The sequence below is a fragment of the Balaenoptera borealis genome, assembly GCF_965194805.1.
Source record: "Balaenoptera borealis genome assembly, chromosome: 5".
NCBI lineage: Eukaryota > Metazoa > Chordata > Mammalia > Artiodactyla > Balaenopteridae > Balaenoptera > Balaenoptera borealis.
In genome coordinates, this window is record NC_138862.1 from 78,397,692 (window position 1) to 78,403,931 (window position 6,240).

At 36.1% G+C, this 6,240-nt stretch overlaps 1 protein-coding gene across 6 annotated transcripts in view; it reads right to left on the bottom strand.

Annotated features, from left to right (window-relative positions):
- Positions 1-6,240, bottom strand: part of TP63 (tumor protein p63) — a 240,574-nt gene that overhangs the window by 217,126 nt on the left and 17,208 nt on the right. The gene's annotated exons all lie outside the window — the stretch shown is intronic.

The window sequence follows — 6,240 nt, forward strand, 5'->3', positions numbered from 1 at the left end:
TGGAGAGATATACCATGTTCTTGGATTGGAAGAATCAACATTGTGAAAATGACTATACTACCCAAAGCAATCTACAGATTCAATGCAATCCCTATCAAACTATCAATGGCATTTTTCACAGAACTAGAACAAAAAATTTCACAATGTGTATGGAAACACAAAAGACCTCGAATAGCCAAAACCATCTTGAGAAAGAAAAACGGAGCTGGAGGAATCAGGCTCCCTGACTTTAGACTATACTACAAAGCTACAGTAATCAAGACAGTATGGTGCTGGCACAAAAACAGAAATATAGATCAATGGAACAGGATAGAAAGCCCAGACATAAACCCACGCACATATGGTCACCTTATCTTTGATAAAGGAGGCAAGAATGTACAATGGAGAAAAGACAGCCTCTTCAATAAGTGGTGCTGGGAAAACTGGACAGTTACATGTAAAAGAATGAAATTAGAACACTCTCTAACACCATACACAAAAATAAACTCAAAATGGATTAAAGACCTAAATGTAAGGCCAGACACTATCCAACTCTTAGAGGAAAACATAGGCAGAACACTCCATGACATAAATTATAGCAAGATCCTTTTTGACCCACCTCCTAGAGAAATAGAAATAAAAACAAAAATAAACAAATGGGACCTAATGAAACTTAAAAGCTTTTGCACAGCAAAGGAAACCATAAACAAGACAACCCTCAGAATGGGAGAAAATATTTGCAAATGAAGCAACTGACAAAGGATTAATCTCCAAAATTTACAAACAGCTCATGCAGCTCAAAATCAAAAAAACAAACAACCCAATCGAAAAATGGGCAGAAGACCTAAACAGACATTTCACTGTAGTATTTCTATGTGTGAAGTTCTTCTTTGGATTCCCTGAGGTCTAGGATGGTATCTTACTCATACCTTCTATCTTCCCCACTCAGCACCAAGAAAATAAATAAGCTCATGGAATACTTTAGTTAAACAAACAAATCAAAACAAAGTTTTAGTTTCCATACCTACAATTTGAGGATAAAAATCCGTTACGTGGTGAATTCGTTTCCTATTGCTGCTGTAACAAGTTACCACAAACTTGTGGCTTAAACCAACCCAGATGTATTATCTCACAGTTCTGTAGGTTGGAAGCCTGATACAGATCTCACCGGGCTGAAATCAAGGTGTTTGCAGGACTATGTTCCTCCTGGTGGCTGTAAAGGAAAATGTGCTTCCTTGCCTTTTCCAGCTTCAAGAGACAGCCAGCCTTCCTTGGCTCCTGATCCTCTTCTATGTTCAAAATCTGTTAAGTCTTTTCTCACCTCACATCACTTTTATTCTTTCTCTACCTCCCATTTCCACTTAAGGACTCTTGCGATTACACTGGGTTCCACATGGATAGTCCAAGATAATCTACCTATTTTAAGGTCGGCTGATTAGCAGCTTTCATTCCATCTGCAACCTAATACCCCTTTGCTGTGTAAGTTAACATATTCACAGGTTTTGGGCATTAGGACGTGGCTATCTCTGGAGGCCATTATTTTGCTCACCACACCTGCCCCAGTGGATCAGCTATGTAATGTGTTGAATAACACTTTGTTAATCATAAAGTTCTATACAGACCTAATAACATGTTATGTTTTGTGGTAGAAATAGCATTGAACAGGGAAGAGACTTGAATTCTAGACTTGGTTCTGCTACTATTTTTGTGTGTGTGATTTTGGGCAAATCACTTAACCTCTCTAAGGTTTTAGATTTCTCAATTCTAAAGCAGAAGAATTGAGACAAGACAAGATCATGTCAAGACTGATAATCATCTTTGTGCTTAATTTAAAGATGATATAGAGCAAAATGGAACTTAAGGTATGCCTCCATGAGGACACAATTGTTGCTGGGAAGGAATCTCCAGTTCACTGTTGTGCCATACCCACAAGAGTAGAGCTAAGCAATACCCTAAGGGGATGCATTTCAGACTTTGGTTGGGTTAATATTTAATTCTCAATGTCTTAGTTGTGAACAGTTGGCCAGAAGTTGTTATCCCTACTTACCTCATGAGGAAACTTTGATTTAGATAGCTTAAGTGATTTTATGAAGGTCACATAATCAATGAGTGGTGGAGTTACGACTATTGGATAATAGTCTTTTGACAAGTCCTATGTGCCCTCAGCTGACACACTTCCCTGCCTCTCTGCCATTTAAATGCACTCACAGCTCAGGAGCGGCATACAGAATTATAATACATCATACTTTTGGCTAACTACAGTGGGTCATAAAGGTCTTTTGACATGTATTCTTGTGAAAATTATAAGGGTTGGAGGCAGATTTTTCTTGACTACAACTGGTGGCTACATTAGTCCCTGCTGATAAACTGTACCTTTGTATTTCTTTATGAACGAGCTCTTCCTGTCCTCTGCCTTGCTTCTTTTCAAGTACTGACTTAACAACCTACACAGACTGCAGCATGTCGGCTCATTCCTTTCAGTCAGACAGAGAAACTTAGTGATTCTGGAGCTAGCTAAAATTAATGGTTTAGCCTTATTAAAAACTGGTCTGCTCATTGAAATGGGTGGATACATCCTTAATTGGCATCAGCAATTATATTATTAAATGTTATATCAATTTTTGAAGTTTCCATGTGCACGTAAACAACACTATGGGCAACTTTTTCATGTTTTTTTCTACTGGGTATGATCCTGGGAGGAAGAAGAGCGTTTGAAAAAAGAGCAGATGGAGATAGTTTAATAAAGGGACTATTGATCAAGGGAGAAGAGATATGGTATGGCTTTTTGGAGCTAGCAGTGTCTACAAATGGTTACCACTCTTATGCTCGAAGGAAAAGGAGAGGAGAGAGCAGTTACTCAAACTCAAGACGTCCGGAACTGTGGTAAGAGCCCCTACAGGACCTGCAGCCTTTAGTAGAAAACCTAGCAGAACAGCAGGGAAACATATACCCCAAATTCACTCTCCTCCTGCCCTTCAATCTCCTGCTAGAGGTGCCCACTGGTTGAACCCAAGAGGAAACCAGAGGAGAAAGGAACTGTCAATGCAATCTTCATAAGTCAGCTTCCTGGGATTCAGAACAAGAAGGATGTAGGGTGGATGTGGAGAAGCAAGTGGAAGACACTCAACACAGAACTACATCTGTCTTTATGCGATTGCATTTGACAAATAAAATGATCCTCCATTGTAAGTTCACTGTCACCCACTCCCCTCCTCCTCTTTTTGGGATATATTTAGAAAATACAGTTAATAAAGTTGACCTTTAAGCTAGTAAAGCATAAAATTCACAATCAATATGTAATTTACAAAGGAAATACTTCTTACTCATCCATACAGTACTTTAACAGTTCAAGCTTCTTTTGAGTAGAGGGTGACTGAAAAAATAACTCAAAATCATTTTACAAGTGGTTCAAATAGTAATATGTTTTACTTTCTCTTATTTTTAGTCCTCAGCTATCACAGTGTTTCAAAATTTAATCTGGATTCCTTTTTATCATTTTAACTGGTTTATTTTCGAGATGATATTTGGAGGAATTTAATCTGTCTTTTAGAATTACTTGGTTAAAGAGATTTATGTTAAAAACTAGGTGGCAATTCTAAAAACTAAAGGGTGCAAGAAGACCCAAAATTATAGCCCAAACCATAAATTAACAAAAATTTAACTTGTAAAATGCTAAATTTTGGATTCATTTTGAATATTTACTAACAAAAAGTAAACAGAACTCATTGTATATGGTTTTAATTTATAAGGAAACTGTATCTTACCCTTTGGCTCTTATTTATTGATTTTGCATAATTTCATCTATTTTTGTTAAAATTAAGTTAGCAATAAAATTACAAAACTTGTGATTTGTCCACCTTCTCTTCTTCTTGTAATGGTCAATAGCATCAAAGGGGAAATCTAAGCTCTATAGTTTAAGTACTGTTTTGATTTTCAGAAAAGTTTTTGTAAAGACTAGAGTAAATTAGCATCCACATCAGAGCACAACTAAATACATAATGTGTCAATATGTTCAGGTGCAAAGGAAAAAATAACAGAGGGTGAAATCTCAATTTTGACTGAGAGAATGATTACCATTATACTTTGAAATGTATATTAAAATTGGGTTTTGGAGAATGGCATTAACATTCAGTAGTAAATGATAATAGCAGCTCTCATTTATTCTATTTTTTGATAAAAAGACATTTATGCATTAAGGTAGCTTAGAGTTAAAAATAACAAGAAATCCTGTTCTTTCCTTTTTTGAAAATTCTCTTTCATAATTTCTTTCTAAAGACAAGGTCAGGAAAAAGACAAATTTAACTATGTAGAAGACTATGATTATGGAATGATTAAATTTGGTCTTACTTAAAATAGATTTTGTAAACTGAGAACTGCAAGGGTTGTCTGCTTAGAAAAACCAGCTCAAACTCATTCACTCCTTACGCATCAAAGAGAATATTGTTTGATTCTTGCTTCGACAATATATAGTATTATAGATTTCTTATAGTGATATCCCACTTATTCATTCATTCATTTATTCACTAAGTAGTCTAGACAGAAAAATGGTAGTAATTCAGTCCTTGAAATATCTGACAAAGCAGTTAAAATACATGAGGCAAATATATGTTATTAAATATATAAGTACTATAAAATAAAATAAATAAACATTACAGCTATATCTTACTCATTTTTGTATTTCCAGTGCCTTGAACAGAGTAGATGCTCGGCAACAAATATTTTTCTTTCGTTTACTTGGGAATTAAGTTTCTATTACAAATGGAAAGTACATAATCTTGCCTAAAACAATTTATTTGGCAAATAAATGTTCCCTGACCACCCTGCACCACCATCTCACAGCTCCCCAACATGTCCCCCCTTCCCCAAAAGTGACATTCACCAAGATTAAAGTTCAGGGATTCAGGAAAATTTAAAATATTTTTAAAGTACTATTATTATTTTAAATTTTACAATCTGACAAAAACTGAGGTGATATTTGCTCCACGAATTAACCGGTTTCCGGGACACTCCGAAAAGCAATTTCCTCATGTATTTGTATTTACAGGCTTCCCTCATCAATCACTAGAAATACCTCTGGACAGAGGTGTACATGATTGACATGCGGGTTGCTAGTCAATAGAAAAAAATTTCTTCCAGAGCTGAGAGATCCATGCACCTACTTTAAAAAAGACGCCATCAAGGGAAGCATTATACAGCAAATGTTTCATCACAATTATCCTCTTAGAAATATTATTTCAAAGATTTTATTGAAGTAGAAAATTTTGAGGCTGGATAAAACTTTGAGAAATAGAAAATCTTTAGTGTTTTGTTTTTTACCCACCCACCCCCCAACTCCAACGAAATCTTATGTAAGAACGTGAACTCCAGAGCCATTCATTTTTGCTACTATTGTTCATGGCACACAGCAAGGCAGGAATCAAATCACCATTCACATTTCCCATTTCAAGCTGGAGGACCACAAACTTGCTTCCTCTCCCTCTTTCCTTTTTCTTCCTTTCTTTTCTTACTTTGTCAACCATTCCATTTACATTTCTCTCTTACTTTTGCTCTTCTGCTGTCTCACACAGCCCACCAAACATCTCACAGGAAAAGAAGCTACGTCTATATAGCCCAAATTAATGTTTACATGGTGACAAATCTTATTAATGAAAAAAGATCACACAGTTTCCTTAACTGCCTGAGCAATGTGACCGTGAGTCCTGGCCAGAGAGCCCACTAGACTGCTGGGATGAGGCTCTAATAGGCACCATTGTGAATGACAAGTTAACTCCTGTGGAACCACACCGTTTTCAGCAATCAGAGGACCTCCCTCATTAGTCTCAGAAAGTAAAGTATGAAATTCCAACATCAAATCTCATGCTGTTAAATTAACAACATCACACTGCTACATACGGCTTGAATATCTCCCATAACTTTATGACTGGAAAAACACTGTTCAGATTTCATTTACCAGTTTAAAAATAGCAAACTCTAATTTGAAACACACACACACACACACACACACACACACACACACACACACATCGTGCATGCTCACTAGTATTCCCTCTTAGTGCTAGGCAAACGTTCCTTCCTATAAACAGAAATAAAATTGAGTATAACTGTTAAGTTTTAAAAGTCAGATTTGTCAAAAGATGATGTTTGTTACAAAACAAATCAAGAATAAAATATGCCACAGAGCCAAAATGACAAGCCACAATCTGTTTGGTATAACAATGGCTATTTATCTATTTTTAAGGTATAAATCAAAATTATTCTGTG